Below are 21,359 nucleotides of genomic sequence, written 5' to 3'. Positions count from 1 at the left end.
GGAAGAGGAGGAGGAGGAGGAGAAGGAAAGTTGAGGGTTAGATCTCGTTAGTATGACCTCCTGTCTTACTGCCTTTTAGAAAACGGAAGGAAATTTTGAGAAAAACCATCTCAGTCATAATATTGGACAATACACTGCCAAGTATTGAGATCAGGCCACCCTGCCTTCAGGTGATTCATCCAGAAGGACCCAAAGGGCTGGAATTACCTTCCCATGTTGATAATGATTGGTATTCCCTAGAATCGGTCATTTAAAAATTTAAATCCATTGCTTTGGTTATAACTGTGATGTGTTTTATTTATACGGTGAGAATGACAGCTATAGGCTTGCTGTAATGGGCTTTATTTTTATACATAGCATTACTCTAGGTCACATTTATCTATTTAATTTTAATATATTGTAGACATTCTGGGAGATTCATAGTAAAGTAAAAAGATGATTCCTGTACTTGGGAAATTTATGAATTAAGGGAGAGTCCCAAGAAGTGTGGAAAAGCCAATGAACTTAAATCATAACTGTTAAAGCACACACGTGATTTCCTTTGGGGAGATTGTACTATTTATATGGATTTATGTAATACACTTACTTTTTTCTATTGCAATGGCAGAAGATGGTACTTGGAAAGAATCCCAGGTGTCTCATAGCTCCCTTAGAGGGTTAGCCAGCTCCCCTCTAGCAGGGAGTGACCGTGTCCATCTTGGTACACCCTGTGCTGGTATGGAGTGGGCACATGGAAGCGCGAGTCTTTCTCAAGCTACTCTGGACTGTGGAGTTCAGTGACGGGAAGCTTCTGAGAAAAAGCTATTTTGTTTGTTTATGATAGCATTTTCATTACTGTGGTAGTTACCTGCTTTGAAAAACTTCTCCTATTTTTCTGCTCAGACTAAGATTCTAGCATACATCTTAATTTATTAATTGATGTCACCTCCACATGTTGAGGATTTAGTGTGTGTTAGGCCCTTAATTATTTTGGGGTGCTCACTACTCCCTATGGGGGGGTTTCACTTCACGCTGGCACATGGGGGAGATCTAGCTACCTATTGACTTGACGCTTTTGTACACGGTATCTCTCTCATTGTTAAGGCTCAGTCCAGCTTAAACGACAGCAGCAACAGCTGTGAGAAGAGTCCAAGGACCAATTTGTTGGACTAAAGCAAAACAGGGCTTTACCATATGGGAGATATATCCAAGATGGGTTTATTAGATGTAGGAGGATTGTCCTGTAGCCTCAAGGCTTTCTGGAGGGAATCTGAAATCCTTTCACTCTGCCCACATCATTGCCAGATGTGCATGCAGCGTAATAGGCCGTATCCTCTGTGTGTGTGTGTGCTTGTGAGAAATATAAATTCTGGCACCTATACCAAGTTTTTGTTTCCCTTACACTCATTTTATGCAAAGCTTTTTATCAGCCTTTTGAACATACAGCAAAGGAGTCCTGATGGCATTGTGGGCTACACGTTGAGCTGCTAACCACAAGGTCAGTGGTTCGAACTCACCAGCTGCTCCCTGGGAGACAGATGAAGCTGTCTGCTCCCATAAAGAATTAAAGTCTTGGAAAACCCAAAGGGGGAAGTTCTACTCTGTCCTAAAGGTTTACTGTGAGTCAGAAACCACTCAATGGCAGTGAGTTGAGAAATACGCAGCGTCTTTCCCTCCTCTTGAGGGTTTGAGTTAAGTATAGGTCATATCGTGTTCTCCAATACGTAAAACCAGAGACAGTAAAATTATGATAAAGCGCATGTATTTCACAAAGGTCCTTGTTAGTCTTTCTTCCAATACCAGGATATAAGGAGCGTTTCACCAAAATTTCCAAATGTGTAATGACTATTGATCCGATTAATCAGAACTTGCCCTGAGACCAGCTCAGGGCTCTGTTGGATGAAGCTGTCATGTGGTTGCAATCACACCTTTTTAGCTGCCATCACAGGTAACTGTCAGCAACACCAGCTCTTCTCTCCAGCCTATTACATCTCAGTCCCCCAGGGCTCCATCCTGAGTCCAGCGGTGATCTGTACGCCACACTAATGACCTGCTGATTGTCTGCACAAAAGCGAACTCGTACACTGTTCAGGCAACACAGTGATTCCACACAAAAGCAAAGGACTGTCTGGTGTCAAAATAATACCAGACTCGAACTTTGCTAAAGGTTTTTTTAATGGACTAAAAGGCACTACTGGGTGCTAAAACACGTGCCAGAAATAATGCTTATTCAAATAACTAACAAGTTGGCAGCAGGTCAATTTCGGGAATGTGTGTGTGCATGTGTGCAGAGGATACTGCTTATAGCTGCTTCTGTCCAGATTTTTGGTTATGATTTTGAAAGATATAGATAGAAATGAGCCAATATTTCTGGTTCAGTTCAATCATTTATTTGTGTGGACAGCTGATAAATATTCATATTCAATGTTTATTCAAGAGGGCTGCAGGCATAAGGAACATTTTAAACAATATGCCTCCTAAGGGCTTTTTCATTGTAGGGAAGATGTATGGGGGCACTATACTGTCTATCTCCATACTGACCTGTCTCTCACTGGACAGGGTCTGGGTGGTGGAGGGCCAGGCGAAGTTAGCTACAAAGTCTATGTGGCTGCGCCTGCCCTGCAGCATCTCCTCTCAGAGCCCAAAGACTCTGAAAAGGGAATATGAGCTGACACGAAGCAATCAGAGAGAGCCCTCCCCTACCCCTCTCTTGCTCTGTCCCTACGTTCTACTGGTTCTGCAGGTTGACTCTGTGTGTGTCTGTGTGTGTGTGTGTGTGTGTGTGTGTGCCTGTGTGTTGTGGGATCAGGAGCATGCTTAATAAGCTGATTACTTCCCTAGGGGACTAGTCACTGAGTCATTTATCTGCCTAGTGATGGATGAGAATTCCTACTGAGACTGACCTGGATTCCAAAGCTTTGTTCCAAGACAGCCTGCTTGTTCATTTTTTTATTCTTACATCCACTCCAGGCCTATCTTAAGACTGTTGTTAAGTTATAAATCAGGCAATATGCCAGGCACTGGGATGACGGTGATGAACACGATTGGGACTCAGCCCTTCAAGCTCCTGGTCACTTTGTAGAAACCAGTGATTGGTCAACTGGCAATTACCACCCGCTTAACACGTTATCAAGGATCCCTTAGCAGCTAAATCCTGTAAGGACTTAAAGACACTCTGTCTTGCAACTCCGTGCCTTCCTGAAGGCTCCTCCACTAATCCTGTGCTCTTGTGTAAGGCAAGAACTAGTGTTTTCCTGGGAATTATCTACCCTTCTGAGCACAGGAAGCACAGAGAACATCTGTTCTATCAAATGTTGGTGAATGTTTTAGGAATGTTGAAGGAAAGAATCTTCTGCAACGGACAGTAAAATGCAGATGGTAAGAGTAGGGTGTTTGGTGTGTTGGTCCTGGTGACATCGAATTTATTCATGCATGCATTGAAAATGATATGACAGGGGTGTGTTAGGTCCGGGGACTTCAAGAGTGAAAAGATAGGTACATGATCATGTCTATTGGAGCTCACAGAAGCGGGAGCATGGGGACCTCAGGGGGGGTTGAACGGATTCCAGTCGAAGTGTTTAAGTCTTGAAGGAGAGGAATTCTACTCGTGCCTGGACTGCCAAAGCATAGGGGTTAGGAGACCAGCAAAGTGTTTCAAGCAGAAGGAACAGCATGTGCAGAAGCCTGGCAGTGAAAGGGACTTATGGCACTTAGTCACTAACTTCTCACATGCAGCGAGAGGAGCTCGGAACGGGATCGGGTCGGATCCTGAAGGGCCTTACAGGGAATACTAAGTGGGTTGGAATCCACCTCTGATCCAAGGGGATGTATCAAAGGGATGTGAGTCTGATGAAATGAGCATGTTACACGGGTTGTTCAGGCTGTGCTTTGCCTGAGGATTGGATAGGAGAGCTTTTGCAGTAATCCAAGTGGAAGCTGGCCCATATTCACCCACTGTGGTATAGCGGACAATGCATGAGCTGAAGAACTAAAAAGAAGGCTGTAAAGCATACGATCTACAGGACTTGGGAAACAGCCTATTTTCCCTTTCTGATGTTTCATGGCAGTATGCACAACCGAACAAGTGGGCATTCACAGTTTGTCCCTGAACTCTTTGATGCCGTTTTAGGACTTCGCGCTGTGCCAGCATTCTCTTGCTCTCATATTCTTCCAGCACCATTGGTTTCAGCTCTCTGCCCCTTCATGTTCTCATCTTGCTCGAGATGAACTCTTGCAGTTTCAGGAGAGAGAAGAGGCTAGCTGCTCCGATGGAAATGTACGGTCTTGGAAAACCAAAAGGGCAGTTCTACTCTGTCCTGTAGTCACTCTGAGCTGGAATTGACTAGATGCCAGTGAGTGGGAGGGTAGTTTTGGTTAAAGTTTAACATTTATTTCTGGGCATTAGCTCTAGGGATTCTCCCAGGACCAATGGATCCAATAAGTCTAGTTTCTGTGTTTGAATCATTCCAGGTTTCCAAATTTGAAGTTATGTTACATGCTTGCTGCTATTTTAATTAGGATCTGTCTACTGGGTCCTTAAGGAATGCTGGTGTCACTTTGAATTATGTGTTGGGCTGCTATCTATAAGGTAGGTGGTTCAAACCTACTAGCCACTCCACTGGAGGAAAATGAGTCCGTATGTTGTAGTAAATATTTACAGTCTTGGAAAAACTGTAGAGTGTCAGGATGAATTGGAATCAATCCAGTGGCAGTGGGTAATTGGGTCCTTGATCACAGCTTTCAGTAGTGGGTGGGGGGGTATCATACATTTCTTCTCGACTTGTGGTAATTGAGATAATCATGTATGAAAGCAATTAAACTTGCAGTCCATTTCCCCCTCAGATTCTTGGAAATCAGCTGCTTTTATATAGCCTTTGCATGTTCTGTAAAATGGGACACTTATGCCTGTATGATGTGGGGCTTGAGTAGAATACCGTTTGTAGGATGGCAAACATTGCCTAACACACTCAAAATGGTACTCCCTTCCTGATGCCGTCAGCAATACTCCTTTCTAGCCGTGTTTTCCGCCCTCTCTCAGGGACAACCCAATCGGTGCTTTCAAATAGGCTCCTGCTTTACAGCTGTTCTGAGCGTATGGTGTTACGAGTGCTTGGCAAAGGCCCGCGGCTTCCTCTTCTGCTGCCTTTGCTACAGCAGTTCAGGGCCACCTCCGAAGGAGTCCGTTCTGTTGAACACTGTCCTCTGGGGTCAGTGTTCTACCCAATGAAGACCAAGCTGGGCGAAGACTAGCATCTTCACTCCCTTTCCCTTTGGGGCTTCTTGGTAACTGCACTCGCCTCCTCATGCCCTCGGAATGCAGCTTCGGTGTTATTTTTGGCTCTCTTTGCTCTGCTTCAAGACATGTGGAGAAGGAACCTTCTACTTTTTTACAGAATGAACCTCATTTCCACTCTGAGAATCTTCCAAAATCCTGTCATATTTTCCTCTCTGACATCTCTAAACCTTTCCCACTGGCCTTCAATAGCTGAACTCCCCTCCCATGGCTTGGTTCTCTTTTTCTTCTGGTCCTTATGAACCTCCCCACTGCGGTCTCCCTTCCTGAGCTCCTTTGCTGTTAGAGCAATCTCCGTAGGGTCTTTATGACGACATCTTTGGAAATGCCTTCCTGGTTTCCCTCTGTTACTTTCAGCCTGGACATTCGGGACCTTCTCTGCTTTTCATGGCCTGATTATTTTTGTTCCCCTGCTGGTTTCCCATATTTCTTCTTCATTTACTCATGCCGAGCCTCCTTATATGTGTCTTTTTGATTTCCTTCCTTCGCGTTTGTTTTCCTAGGCAGCTGTAAAGCTGTCTCCTTCTGAGCCGAGAACATTTTCTTTCCTCTTTATGTGCCAAGCCCAGCCTCCAAGAATTCAAATCCCGAAACCCCTCTCTTATTCCCTCACATTTCTCTTCTTCTTTACAATGAAACTCTTTTTAAAAAACATTTAAAAAAATCATTTATTAGGGGCTTGTACAGCTCTTATCACAATCCATCCATCCGTCCATTGTGTCAAGCACATTTGTATATTTGTTGCCATCATCGTTTTCAAAACATTTTCTTTCTACTTGAGTCTTTGGTACCAGCTCCTCATTTCCCCCCCTCCCTCCTCCACATTCATTCCCTCTTTCAAGAACACTTGATAATTTATAAGTCGTTATTTTTTTTCATGTCTTACACTGACCAATGTCTCCCTTCACCCACTTTTATGTTGCCCATCCCCCAGGGAGGGGGGTTACAGGTAGATCATTGTGATCGGTTCCCCCTTTCTCCCCCCACCTTCCCCTTCCCCTCCTGGTATCACTCCTCTCATTATTGGACCTGAGGGGTTTATGTGTCCTGGGTTCCCGGTGTTCCCAGCTCTTATCTGTACCCATGTCCATGCTCTGGGGGTGGGTGGGAGGAAGCATTAAAGAACTAGAGGAAAGTTGTATGTTTCATCGGTGCTATACTGCATCCTGACTGACTCATCTCTTCCTTGTGACCCTTCTGTACGGGGATGTCCAATTGTCTACAGATGGGCTTTGGGTCTCCACTGCATGCTCCCCTTCATTCACATTGATATGATTTTTTGTTCTGGGTCTTTGATGCCTGATACCTCATCCCATTGACATCTCATTTTGATTCAAGCGATGCTATCACTGGATAATCTGCTAGAAGCAGATCTATCATTTACTAGGAATGACTGTTGCTGCCTGTTCAGTTCTCTCTTGCCTCCATTGCAACCGCCTGGGTTTAGGGGAGGATTGCAGCCCCTCTCCTTTGGTGCTGCTGCCTCAGCGCTCCCTTCCTGCTTTTCCACCTTCACCTCCTTCTCTGATGGGCCTGTGACCTGGCCCCTGGTCTCTTTCTTAAACAAAAACCACGCAGTGGCTGCCTTCCTCTGGCCTTTAGGTCAAATGTTTCCCTTCCTAGATGTGCAGGGAGGAGTTTCCTAACTCGGTCTCTCCCCTATTTCCAGACATACCCAGCTCCTTTTTAAAATGCATGCTCCTCATTCTAAGTTCTAGTCACAGAGAACAGCTTGATGAGGCAAACCTACTGTGTGCAAAGGACGAGAAAGACTGTCCCAGGCCCAGTCAGGTCTAGAGAAACCTTTGGCATCTTTTGAAAGAATTTATGTAAAAATCTACTTTTCTGACTTCTTCCAGAAAACACAACAACATTGTCCCACAGAACCACCTGGCAACAGAAGGCTGGAGTTGAATCAGCACTGCCCTGTTAGGCGAAGGCCTCATTCCCTCCACGTTGTTAGTTTCTACTATTTAGTTTAAGATCCTCAATTTTGAGACAAAATCTAATTTTCATTTTTCCTTGCACTAGAACATCATTTGATCTTAAAGTATGAAGAGAAAATTATACGATGGTTGTTGTTGTTAGGTGTCATTGACTCCGTTTTGACACAGGTGTGTAATAGAAGGGAACCCTACCCCAGTCCTGCACCATTCCCTTCATGGTTTCTGTGTTTGAGTCCATTGGTGCAGCCACTGTGTCAAGCCATCTTGTCGAGGGCCTTCCTAGTTTCTGATACCCACTCTGAGCACGCTGTCCTTCTCTAGGGACGGGACTCTCCTGACATGTCCAAAATATGCAAGATGACGTCTCAGCATTCTTGCCAATAAGGAACGTTCTAGCTGTATTTCTTCCAAGACAGATTTGTTTGTTCTTTTGGCAGTCCTTGGTACTTTCAATATTCTTTGCCAGCACCGTGATTCAAATGTATTGATTGTTCTTTGGTCTTCCTTATTCAATAACCAGCTTTCACATGCGCAGGAAGCAACTGAAAATATTATAGCTTGGGTCAGGCATACTTTAGTTTTCACAGTCACATCTTTGCGTTTCAACATTTTATAGAGATCTTGTACAGCAAGTTTACCCAGTGCAATGCATCCTTTGATCTGTTGACTCCTGCTTCCATGAGCAATAATTGTGGATCCCAGCAAGATGAAATCCTTGACAACATGATTCTTTTCTCCATTCATCATAGTGCTGCCTATTGGTTCACTTGTGAGGATTTTGGTCTCCTTTACATTGAGTTATAATCCATATTGAAAGGTACAATCCTTGCCCGTCATCAGCAAGTGCTTCAACATAAGTAAAAGATGGGCAGATACTGTTCTGTGTTTCAAGAGGCATACGGGCTCCTTCACAGAGCCCTGGAAGGACAACGGTTAAGTGCTCTGCTGTTAACTGCAAGGTGGCCATTGGAACCTCCCCAGTGGTTCCGCAGGAGAAAAGACCTCACCATCTGCTCCTGCAAAGAGTTCAGCCTAGAAAACCCTGCAGGGCGAGTCTCCCCATCATACTGGGTTGCTATGAGTTGAAAATTGACTCATGTAACAACAATGGATTTTTAATTTGCTGGCTTCTGTCTCCCCACCAAACCCAAATTCACTGCTATCGAGTTGATGCTGCCTATAGGGTGGGGTAGATCCACTCCTGTGTTTCCGAGACTGTAATGGTTCATGGGAGTAAAGTCCATCTTTCTCCCATGGAGTGGCTGGTGGTCTCTAACTGCTGATTTTCCAGCTGGCAGCCCGACTAGTAACCACGACACTACCAGGGCTCCCTGGCCCCTGTAGGTGTCTGGATTTGGGCCTCTGAAAAAGTGGCTTAAGTGTAAGGCTCTATGTTCAAATCCTGGCTGTACAATTTACTAGTTGTATAATGGTGGGTAAGTGACTTAAGAATACCTTGCCTCCATTTTTTTCCTTTGTGAAATGGGGATAAAAACAGAATGTGCCCCACAGAGTTTTTGTAAAGATTACATAGAGAATTTAGCAGAGGAATCGAGCTACGAAAACATGGGATATATCTATCTTAACCAGATTGTGATCAGAGGAGCCCTCATGGCATAGTTGGGTTAAGTGTTCAGCTGCTAACAACAAGGTCAGTAGTTTGAAACAACCAACTGCTCTGCAGGAGAGAGATGAGGCTTCTTTCCACTCCTGTGAGGAGTCAGTCTCAGAACCCCCGGGGCTATTCTACTCTGCCCTGTAGGGTCTTTATAGGTTGGACTAGACTGGATTGTAGTGAATTTTGGGTGTTTTGGGGGTTGTTGTTATAATTATTATCACTATTATTTGCTTTTTTGGAAATCTAATGGTGGAGGTGTCAGATCTATGAGAGAAGGTTTTGGGCAGAGGATATTTGGTGTTCATTCAACACCGCTCTTTAGCTATAAATTTTGCCACTTACTACCAGAGGCTTTACTACACGATGCCCTCATCTTACCATCTGTAAAATGTAAACAAGAACAACAGTATCCATATCTTTTGCTATGATGTATCTTCTGAAGTATATCAACCATACAATTGTGTAGTGGGCGTCTGCTACATAATAAATGTGCAATAAGTGAAAGGTATTATTGTTATGAAGGAACTCTGATGGTAGGATAAGCACTGGATTGCTAACCGTGAGGTCAGAAGTTCAAACCCACCTTGGAGAAAGATGAGGCTGTCTCCTACCATAAAGATAGAAGAGGCATTGGAATTGGCTCAGTGACAGCTGGGTATTCTTGCCTTCAGCTGCCTGGGCAGAGTTTTGCTTCTGTTGCCCAGGGGATGTCACTACATGGTCATGAGGAAGCGTTTGGGGGTTGGGGGTGGGGTATTTGTAAACTGTGAACTGGTCAAGGAGCACACATAATGGTCATAAGCATTATTGGTGACCCACTTGCCTGTGACTTATCGTGTGCACACTGAGACAAGTTTTTAAATTCATATACCATAGAATTCACTCTTGTAAGTATGCAATCCAGTGCATTTTAGTAAATTAATAAGGCTGTTTAGTCATTCCACACTCTCATTCCAGAATGTTTTCATTATTTCCCAAAGAATATTTGGAGCTATTTACAGTCATTCCCTCACTCCTTTTCCACCTACCTTGGAAACCCCAAATCTGCTTTCTCTCAGTGGCTTTGGCTTTGTGGACGTTTCCTACATGCTCCATTATGTTGCAGGAGGCTGTGCATCAACTTGTACCTGCGAGGTTCCCTGAAGGATCCAGCTGCCCGCTTTAAAAGAAAAAACAAATCCCTACAAGGAAAATGAGGAAGGTCCTTTCACATCACAGCATAGGCCAGGCAGACTTCAGAAGAGCAAAACCAAAGAGACATAGATTCGTAGGGCCAATTGGCATGGGCAAAGAATGTGGAGGAACTACATATCATGAGCATGAAGAACCTGGTTTTCAAATTGCTTCACCATGGTCTCATGCTCACCTGTTGACTGACTGCATTGGATTTACTCATCAGCTAATAAAAATAAAATAAAATTCTGACTCTGGTTTCTTCAGGCTTCTTGGGAAAGTAGTTTCAACAGGAAGCTGGCAAGGAAATTGTTGAGTTACACATGCCCAGCATGTATGATACAGATCTGTGTTTTCTCTATGCTTAGGGACATACTTTGTCATATAGATTGTGTTGCTAGTGAGTTGGCATCGACTAGGTAGTAGTGAGTTGTGTTTTTAGGGTTTGGTTTAAATATGTTCATCTGATCTTTGTAACAGGAAGGTGTACTTTCCCATACCTGTCACAACTCCTCTGCACACATTTCCCCTCAAAGTTGGCACTCAGTACATGTTGAACGGGTGAAGGAGTGGCAGGAACCGCAGAAATATTGCTTGGCCACTACTAGCCAAAGTCATTAAGGTCTGCATGCCATACGAAGGGATCTTTCTGGCCATCGTGTGCCTTCTTTGTTCTTGATTTGGAGACTGGTATTTGTGTATCATGTTCTGACTTGTGACCCATGGTCAAGAGCCCTTTGATCATTGAGCTAGAGGGAAGATGTCTCCAGAGCAACCCCTCGCAGGGACTTTCCAGTCCTCTGCATAGGGAGGCAAAGGAATGAATGCAGGCTCTGAGGGGTCGTTTCTAAATTGTAAAGATAGGCCAGATTCCTCTAGGGAGGCTGACATCACACTGACTACTGAAGCACCACCCCAGGCCCAAGAGTCAGACTGGGGTCCAAGCCAAACCACACCTATTGTCCTGGGGCTGATTATAATGCAAAGTGACCCTTCGTGACAGAATAGAAGGGCTCTATAATGTTTCTAAGATAGTAAATCTTTATGGATGCTGCGCTCTTGTGGAGTGGTTGATGGGGTTCAACCCCTGACCTTGCAGTTAGCACCTTGCAATGCATAGCCTCCTGCACCACCTGGCTTCCATGATTGGAGTCTAGAACACAGGAAAAACTGCCCAGAGATCACGACTCTCGAGTCTGAAAACCGTAGCCCTCCTGACCTGTGCCGATGGAACCCGAGTGTTGTGATTAGGAGGATCGCGCTAGCCCGGGTGAGCACTGGGGTTTGGGAGACATAGGCTCCTTCTTGGTCTCATTTCTTAGGGCTTGTGAGACACTGAGGAAGTCTTTCAGTTTGTGTCTTTGTAAGGTGAGAGGTTTGGACCAGGAGAGACACAGGAAATAGAGATATGCATCTGATTATTGATGTCCACAGGGCGCTTCACTCTAAGACTAGCTCCCCCGGTCCTGTAGGATCCTTCTGTGTGGACCCTGTGGGCACTGTTTTCTCAAGCTGGGATTAGCAGCTGTTGAGCATTTTTGGAGGCAAAGGTGCTAAACCTCGCTCTGAAAGATTGGTGGTTTGTGTGGACTGGCAGTGAGATTCAACAGGAAGCCTGGGGGCTCTGTACTCTTTCCCATTTGCCCGTCCCTTGCCGCTCCTCTCCTCTAGACGTGAGTTATTAAGCGTTTCATAAACACAAGCTTCTATTCAGAACTTGAACATACACCACCGTAGTTTTAAAGCAGCCACTTGCTAATACTCTAGTATGAAATTCTCAAATCTAGCAATTGGAAGGCGATCTGTTTAATCAGCAGCTGTCATATATTGAAGACATTTGAGTGAGTAGGTGTCATAGTCTGGCTTCTCTAGTGGAGCAACACCAGTGAGATGTAACTATACATAAATATGAAGAGATTCTGTTGTTCTTGTTAGGTGCAGTTGAGTCGGTTCCAACTCATAGCCACCCGAAGTACATCAGGACAAAACCCGGCCTGGTCCGGAGCCTTCCCTCAATTGTTCTTGTGTTTGAGGCCACGGTGTTAGTCACAGTGTTGGTCCAGCTTGTTGACGGTCATCTTTTCTGCTGCCCCTCTGCTTTACCAAGAATGATGTCCTTTTCCAAGACTGGTCTCTCCTGACAACATGTCCAAAGTTCTTTGCTTCCAAGGAACATTCTGGCTATCCTTCTTCCGAGACAGATTTGCTTGTTTCTTGGCAGTTCCCGGCACTTTCACTGTTCTTTGCCAGCATCATAATTCAAATGCATTGATTCTTCCTCAGTCTTCTTTATTTAGTGTCCAACTTTTGCACGCAGATGAAGGGATGGAAATACCATGACTTGAGTCTGGTGCACCTTCGTCCTCAAAGTAGTAGAGCAACTTACTTCCAGGAAATTGTTCCCATAATTGGGGGACTGATGGCTCTCAGATCCATAGATCAGGTGGTGACCTGAAGATCTGTGTTTCACCCAGGCTTATAGGGACTGCTTTATCCAAAATCTAAAGGTCAGGATACAAGTCAGACTTAGTGACAGCAAGAGGGCGGAGTCAAGAGAAAAGACGCTTGGTGACACTTCCAAGGAAGCGTCCTGCTTAGCTGATCACAGAGAATTATATCATAAGAAGTGGCTACGTGGTGGAAGAGCAGCCAGTGCCTGTCTGCCAAACCACAGAGAATCATAAGCTAGACATGGTAAGATATGCCATCCACCATCGCAGTAAGTCACAGTGTATGGACACTGGGTTCTTTGCACCGGAGAAAGGGGGCAGAGAAGTCAGTGGGTCATAGCAAGGGAAGAGATAGGTGGCAGCCAAAGACGGTTTGATTTGGTGGTTTTGCTTGGGACCCTAGCAGTGACATACAGGCGTCTCCTCCGTTAGTTCTGATAGAGATGTCCTAACCTAGTGATGTTTGATCTTATTCATCTTTAGGTTTATCCTTAGAGATGTTCATCTCTAGTTCATCCATTGCCTTCTTTCTAATTTTGTTAAAGAGTTGTGGAATCAATTATTTTGATTACTTAGGAGGTAGAAAGGTTTGGAGTTACTGTGCTTTTGACTTTCTATAGGCTCCTACATCCAGGTTCATCCAAGATCCTCTTTTAACTACACCCTCAAGCCGCACAATCTGCACTCAGGTCAGCCCTGGGCAGCACTATGAAGAAGCTTGTTTAGACTCGTCTGGCTCGATTTCCTTTTCCCCGAGCATGTCTTTCCCCAGTTTGGTCATTCTGCATTCTTCCTGCATGAACATGTGTTGCGATGATAGCCTTTCCTTTTTCTTTTTTTTGAACAGTAGAATTCATGAAGGAAAGGCAAATCCTTAATTATACTTTGCATATGCCTATAGGCTCTGCCTCGTCTAAAAAATCACAGATATCCTTTTGATGGCAATGAATCCTTCACTGGGCTTTGTGGGAGCTTTATATTTACCAAGATCCTCTCTGGAGTTGTGGCTTAACTGTTTTCATCTTTGATTTGTAATTTTACAGTTGCCAAGACAGAAGGAAAACCCACTCCTTTGGAGGAACCTTTTTCTATATGGCTTCCCCCTGCTGCCGCCGAGTCCCTGAAACCCTGGCCTTTGGACACCATCAGCAAGAAGGCTTTATGGATAGGCCATCTCCCTTGAAAGAAGAGGAACACCAACTACAATTCCTAACTAGGTTGTGGTCTTCATTTCAAGTAATGTATGCCATCGGAGTCAGACTAAAGATGGACCAGCTGGACAACTGTTTGGGCATTGGCTTATAAAAATCACTAAAATGTCAACAGTGTGCTAACGTAACCACAGAAATATAACGAGAGGAAAATATATCTGCCATCACCAGCACTTTCCTCAAGGATCATTCTGTGTCATGTTGGAAAGAGTAGTTTGATAAATTCCTTAGGGGTTGGGAGGAAAGAGTAATCAGAATCTAGAGGAATTTTAAACGGTCTTATTACAGAGCTCCTGTTTTTCCTAGTGTGATATGTGAAATCGGTGCTCCAGTTGGATTTTTTGTGATGATAGAAGGTAAATGGAGCCCACTAGTTGCCTCCTGATTGGTGTCTCTCTGTGCAGAGCTCAGTCTGCCTTTTCATAATGATTAAGCAGCTAGTGCTTTGAAAGGCTCATGTCTCCCCTCTGCATTCTAGGGCTTGAAAGGAAAGATGTAGTCATAGATTGCTTAGTCAGGGGTGGGGGTGGGGGGGGTCTAGAATGCTTTCACTCATTTAGACGTAAGAGCCATTACTAAGAATGTTAGGCCAAGCCAAATGGAATTTCAACTCTGTCCATGGACCAAGTGGTCAGACGTTACCCTGTGTTGAATTCATGAGGTCAACTGAGACCAGGTGGAGTTGGGACCTTTGCACAGATTTGACTGAAGGATGATATTGCTGGTCATCTCTAGATCAAAGAACATTCTTGAAGTCATGAAATATGGAGCCATGTTCAACGATTAAGTAGTTTAGACACTGTAGAAACTGGATAGCAAGATAGAGGTGATTTCTACCTACTTGGAGCTTATAGTTTCACTTTCCCTTAGGTGTGATGAGCAGAGGCTACAGAATACAAGTGACCATAAAGTAAGGTGACCAGATTTTAACATTGGTAAAGTGGGCCAAAAGCAGGACACCATTGATAAAACTCATATCCTGGGGAAATAGCCACATGGCAGCCAAAAACCATATACCCTAGCTTGTCGTACATTCTTTCCAAAAATCGGGACTTTTAAAAAAAATGCCACAGGATGCAGGAAAAATTTTAAAAATCGGGATTGTCCCGCCAAAAGCGGGACGTCTTGTCACCTTACCATAAAGATACTCTTGAGCCCAATTAATATGGCAAACTAAAAAACAAACTCACTGCCATCAAGTTGATGCCAGCTCATGGTGACCCTATATGACAGGGTCGAATGGCCCCTCTGTATTTCCCAGATTATAACTCTGGTGGTTTCAAACTACTGACCTTGTAGTTAGCAGCTCAATGCACAATCACTACACCAGCAGGTCTCCTAGTTAATGATCATAGGTCTTATCAGTTTGCGTTTTATAAATGCTCTGTGGCTAGTGCAGACTTTTGCCCAGCAAATTGTGCACGTTTCTATGATGCTGGGGAGTCAGTAAAAAAACAAGAAGGAATCAAATTCAGGAACCAAATATTGCATCTGCCCAGTTGGAGAAAACTAGAGCATGAAGAATGAAGGGCGGACAAGTTTGAGATCTGTGTTGTAGCTTTTATTCTAATGCTAACCAACTGTGTGAGTGACTATAGGGAAGTTGTTTCACAGTTCGATTTTGGGGGCCTGAAGGATGGGCTTCTCTTTACCTGTTCTTTTCCTCGTTACCTCCCTCCTTCCTTCAGCACATTTCTGATGATAATATAACCTGTGCCAGCTATGTGCTAGGTTAGGAGATGTAAGGTAAACCTTCTATGTGCTCTCTGGAAGCTTCCATAGGAAAGCAAGGGAAATCCTCTTCCTGTTCATCTGCTGAATTTCCCTTTGGTGAGACTCGGTCACCCATGAGGGGGCTGTGCTGGTGGCACTCTTAGGATAACTAGCTCAGGAAGGACTTCATTTTGTTCGCACAGTTTGGAGGTACATTGAGGCATATATCCAGGTGTTCATTAGGCCCTTTGGTAAAAGTCTATGTTCTGATACGAGGAAGACATGATCTTCCTATGATCAATCTGACAAGGACCAGTCCAGCCACAATCCCCACACCTCATCCCCAGAGAGCAGGTAGGGGACTGGTTTTTAACCTTGAAACCTAACCATCAAACTTCTCATTACACGCTGTAGATGGACTTTTAAAAGGCTGGTAGCTTGTTTGAAAAGGAAAGGAAAACACTGATCAAAGAAATGTGCTTTGCAGTCTTACCTCCTTGTCAGTCCTATCTCAGCACATTTGTTTCTATAAATCTGAATTTAGGAAATATTTTGTGGAAATACAAGTCTATGGAATTTCAAATTCAGAATCACTGATGACAAACTTTGGGGTTTGAGAATTTTACCCTAGGATTTTTTTTTTGATGTGTGTGTGTGGGACAATGTCTGGCTTAAATAGTGGAATTAATTATGTTTGACTTTTAATCTTGCTTCCCAGTTGAGGTCCAGAAAGGCACTGACACTGCAGCTGATGCCCACGCCTCTGCATTGTCAGATTTCCTCTTCTCTGTTGCCATTCTTGTCAGTCATGCAGACCCACGGCTTTCTTAACGGGCTCATTCGGGTTTCACCTTCCCCACCGTCCTTACGTTTCCTCTCTCAGGGTAATGCTCACAAGAGAGGACGACTGATAAGACATAGAAGAGAAACAAAGAGCCTGGGTAACACACACACACACACACACACACACACACACACACACACGCAGTCGTCTACCCTGGAATAATTGACAACATATTCAAATATTTTCATGCAGGGCTACTTCCATTTAGTAGAAACAGTGTCCATAAATCTACATGATGACAAGCTTCCCAGTGCAGAGGGAAACATTCTGCCCATCAGTTGCCGTTTCCAAATATCAGGGTATTGACCCGATGCTGCCTCTCTGGTGATCTTCCTTCGCTCCTCCTGAGATTGGAAGAGAATTAATTTCAACAGCTCTTGAAGACATTCATTCTTCTTTTATTTCCTCTACTTCAGGATTCGTTCTCCCCAACTTTACGACAAAGCTGAATTCTCGTATTTGTGTAGGCTCACCATTCTCCTCTGGGGCAAAAGATACAGAAGAGGGACTGGTCTCTTCAATTCTCATTTGCATGGTCTGGAGTTTCACGGCTCAAGCCATTGACTCTAAGGCAATTTGGCATTTGCTTTCTTTGCTCCTCTTGAGAGGAAACAAAAATCTTATTTTTCCAAGCAATTAAGACTCTTCTGCTTCAGCTGGGATGAAAGAATGAAGAGGTACTGCCTCCCCAACTATAATTGCATATTTCATTTTTCCTGTTCTCCTGATTGACAGAAAACTGATCAACTGAGACATCTCTGAATTGGGGTGAATCTACTCTTGAGGTGGCCCCATCATTAATTTGTTTGACTATTTTTCAGGATTTTTTACTCTGCAATGGAAAGGTTTATTAAATATAAGGGATACCAAACTTTGTGAATACTAATGAAATTATTTGCCAAAATTGAAATGCGCTTCTTGTCAGTGAATGCCCGTCTCACTTAACAGGATCCAAATTGAATAATGAAGAAAATTAGACTATATCGTACCCTCCAGAGAAATAGTTTTAGAATTGCAATAAAATAGTGAGGGGAGAGAGGTCACACTTTAGAAGAGACGGTAGGTAATTTAGATTAAATAAGAAAACATTAACTTAAGGAAACCCAATTTTTTCCCAAAGGAGCACATTCACAGTTGTTAAGTGAGCAGCTTTCCCACTACACAGGTGATCTGTCTACACAGTTGGCCAACTCAGGTAAGAATAGTCATAAGTAAATGGAAATCCATGATTATTTGCAAATCATGATTGGTTACAATTTCTTCATCTTACTTCTTTATAAGACTCTTCTGTCTGTGTTGAAATAGGAAAATAAATAATCTTGAGAAATGAAATCTTCTCTCCAGAGAAGTATAATAGGGAGATGATAGTTGGAGTTTGGGAAATTGCCCCAATTCCAGCTCTTAAGCATAGTCCAATGATGTTGCCCCTTAGTTAACATGTTTACTTCTTTTCCTTGCTTCAAACACTTTACAACGTTGGTGACCATAATGCCTTTCCCATGCCAACTTTACAGGACCTGTAAGAACAGAATGGCTATTCTTTGTGGCCAGGACACAGGCCAAGGGAACTTCAGGAACCACACCAAGTGATAAAGACGGTTAGAGACAGCTAGAGAGTGTGCATGCAGTAAAACAGAGGGGTGGCGGCGGTGGAGTGCCTGTGGGGAGAACGGTGAGCCTGTACAAATACGGGAATTCAGCTCTGTCATCAACTTGGGGGAAGGATGGGGTGAGAAAGAATCTGCAGTAGAGGAGATAAAAAGAAGAATGAATGTCTCCCATAGATTGATTCTCCTCAGCTCTCAGGAGGAGCAAAGGTAGGGTCCCCAGAGAGACAGAACAGCCTGAAGCTGGTGGGAATAGAAAGGCAAAAGGAAACAGCCCCTACAGAGTGAAAGGTTCCGCAGTTCTAGGACGAGAGGCTGAGCATGAGCAGAAATTTTGATGAGGGCAGGATTTGTTCATAGGGGGTTAATTTTGACCCCTAAGTTTGTGCCATCAAGCGTTGATAGGACATAGACTTGTAAGACGTTCCTGTGTGTTTTGACAAGGAGTGCCGACCAATTGCAAAGACGGAAAAGAATGGTCAGCATATTTCAGGCCCGTACCAGCCAACTGTGTGATTGTTGAAGAATTTTCTCCCTGGTGGTTACACAATTAAAGTGGTAGTCGTAAGAAAAGGCCTAGTGTACTTGATTGCCTCTGTGGGGAGACCTGAGAATCATGAAACTAGGTTTCCTCTTTGAAATGATAGTGCTAAGAGTAAGTTAATAAATGGACTCGCGATCTGTTTCTTAGGAAAGAAAGAGGAACTCGGAAAGTGGGAAGGGGAGGGGACAGAGGTGATGACTAAGGTGTTTCCCCAGGAAGGGGAAATGAATACAGCAAACCAAATAAGACTATACATTTTGTGGGAAAACTGGGTGCACAATAGAGTTTGGAGGCTAAGCGGGTAGGTAATGAGGAATGTGCGATAACAGGGCATTTGAACTCCTAGGGAAAGGGAGGGTGAATAATGAACTGGGAGGAAGACTCAGAGAAGGTGGACGACAAAGTTGGGGGCTGGGGTGGGGTACAGAGCATGACCACAGGCTCTAAGGAGAAGGGGTGAACTCTTGGTGGCACCCCAGCCTTGGGGAGGCACGGTGAAAGAAGTTGTGGCGGAAGCACTCTGCACTGGCAGTCCTTAGGGATGGAAGCATCCCTGGAGACAGATAGGAGTCTCTGTTCTCCATCCATCTGTGTGGGGAACAGGTTTCAGCTCCCTGTGACAGAAGATTGAATCGTGCAAAGATCGCTGTTGGAGGACAGAAAAGCTAAGCACGATGAAGGGGAAGTTGAAGGAAGAATTGCGTCCAGACCAACTGCAGTGGGAAGTTAGAAAAGGGATCTGGTCACAATCTTTTATGTAAAAACTCAAAATTCAGCATCTTAATGAAAGAACAAGAGATCATTTATCAAAATGGAAGCATGGATAGTGATGAGGGAAGAAAACTTCAGTATTTTAAAATCTAGCCTTTGACATTATTTTTACACATTAAAATGAGATTCAGTTCATTCTGGGGATTGCTTTAACTACTGTGGTGTAAAGGATTTATAGCAATGCAAAGTATCCCAGGTAGGATAAATAGCAGCACCTTTCCCGAAATATTAATATTTGGATCAGATCTAAGTGCCTTTATATGCCTTTCTTAATGTTTAGATAATCTTGTGTTTGTGCAGGAGATTCTTTTCAACCAGACAGTACCAGGCCCCCTTCAGAGGGACGCCGATGAAGCAATGTAGGTGTAAAGGCCTAATGGGATAATGATGTTCAGGCCAGTTAACACCTAATAAGAACATAACCACGAGGGATGATATTGCTGCTGATTAATTATAATGATGAGGAGGAAAGAGACAAGGTGGCACTCATTTAGCGGAGAGCATTCAGGAGGACGGCTCTTTTCCCAAGGGGGCAGTTGCAGTCCGTTTGTGGTAGAAGTAGGTCAACATTTGTCAGAGTTTGAAGTTTATGGCTCTCGGGCTCTATTGGCGGCTACAGACCTGGAGGCCAAGCAAGAGGTAACAGATGCCCTTCGATGGTGGCCAGGGCTGGAGAGGAGGCTGCCGTGGTTGCACAGGGTCCGAGATTCTGGGCCGAATTTGTGGGAGCCATCAGCTCACTGTGAATTCCACAGCGGCCACTTGTGGGCAGACAGGCTGGTGTCCAGCACTGGACTGGATGTTCTTCTACTACTGTGACCTTCCCCTTTGCTCTGGCCAGTGCAGCCAGCCCACAGCTGAGCCCTTCAATGCCTGGAAGACCTTCCTCTGGTCCTGTTTCCAGAGGTGCATGGCCAGCCTTTCTCTGGAGGTTTATCAGGGGAGCGAGTGCATCTGAACAATCGTGCATATAGGCACATGCTAAGCCAGGGCAAGGAAACTGTGTGCTTAATTCATTGCAGACCTTCCACTGATGTTTGCATTGTTCAGATGGGCAGGAATAGCGAATGAAAGGAAGAAGGAGGCGTGTGGGGAAAAAAAGGAGCTTTTGAATATCCTGCGGCTTCTCGGGGAGCTATGCTCTTATTGTTAGTTCTCATCCTGTCAATTCTGACTCGTGGAGATACCCCATGTGTGCCGGGAAGAACATGGCTCTGACCCGTGATAGCAGGTGGCCCAGTGTGTCTTCTGAGCGCCCCCTGAATGGGCTCCGAACACTTAACTGTTTGCACCACTCAGCGACTCCGCGAGAGACCGAGAGCTTGGCGTACAGGAACTGCCTGGGGACCCACGTAGGAAGGAGTTCCATTCCTGTGTGGAAATATGATTCGATGTCTTTTCCCTCATGGGGGGGACGCGGGGGGGATTTCTGCCCGGGTTCTGGCGCCTGGGCTGCTGCTCACCCCTGTCTGGGTCTCTGGGGGACACTCTGCAGGGCGGGGTGGTTCCCTCACCATTTACCACTGTTCATTTTACCCACTGGAGGGTGCCCGTCTCGCAGGGTTTTGCTACAGACTGACCCCTGTGATGTCATCAGCTCTTTGAAGAAAGGCAAGACGTGAAAAGACGGACCAGAACCCTGACTACGTGGATCTAGTCACTGGGAGTCCGAATCCATTCCGGGACTGTGAGTGAGTCGTGATCCTTAGACAGGTCAGCCACGTAGCCCTGAGCAAACAGCCTACCTTTCTGAAGCTCAGTTTCCCCATCGATAGAATAAGCAGCTGTTGAGTCATCACGGTCGTTTTAAAGTCTTTTTAAATTTTAACATTTTATATTTGTTCATATAGATGCTACCTCCATGAAACATGTTCGCATGGGTCCTACATTCATTAAAGTTCTGAGAGACGTGATTGGTAAACTTGATTATGGCAAAAGCGGCCTTCAAACGTTGATTCAGAGTGGACAAAGTCAGAATTAGCCGTAGCGGCACGATTTAATGAGCCCTGACTCTGTGGCAGCCACACACCACCCGGAGGGCAGGTGCAGCACAGGTGAGGAAACCCAGGCTTTCCAGGCTCCCTGCAACCAAAGCCCGGGTCTGGAGGCCCCCGTGCCATCCGCCTCTCCGTGTTCGGAAGTCAGCACTTGGGCCCTCATAACTCACGGCAGGAGGGGTTGGAATGCTTTCCCACTAAAGCTTTCTCAGC

Source organism: Echinops telfairi, unplaced genomic scaffold, assembly GCF_000313985.2.
Source record: "Echinops telfairi isolate 266 unplaced genomic scaffold, ASM31398v2 ScPeMD7_23;HRSCAF=83, whole genome shotgun sequence".
NCBI classification, from domain to species: domain Eukaryota; kingdom Metazoa; phylum Chordata; class Mammalia; order Afrosoricida; family Tenrecidae; genus Echinops; species Echinops telfairi.
This window is presented reverse-complemented; position numbering follows the sequence as displayed.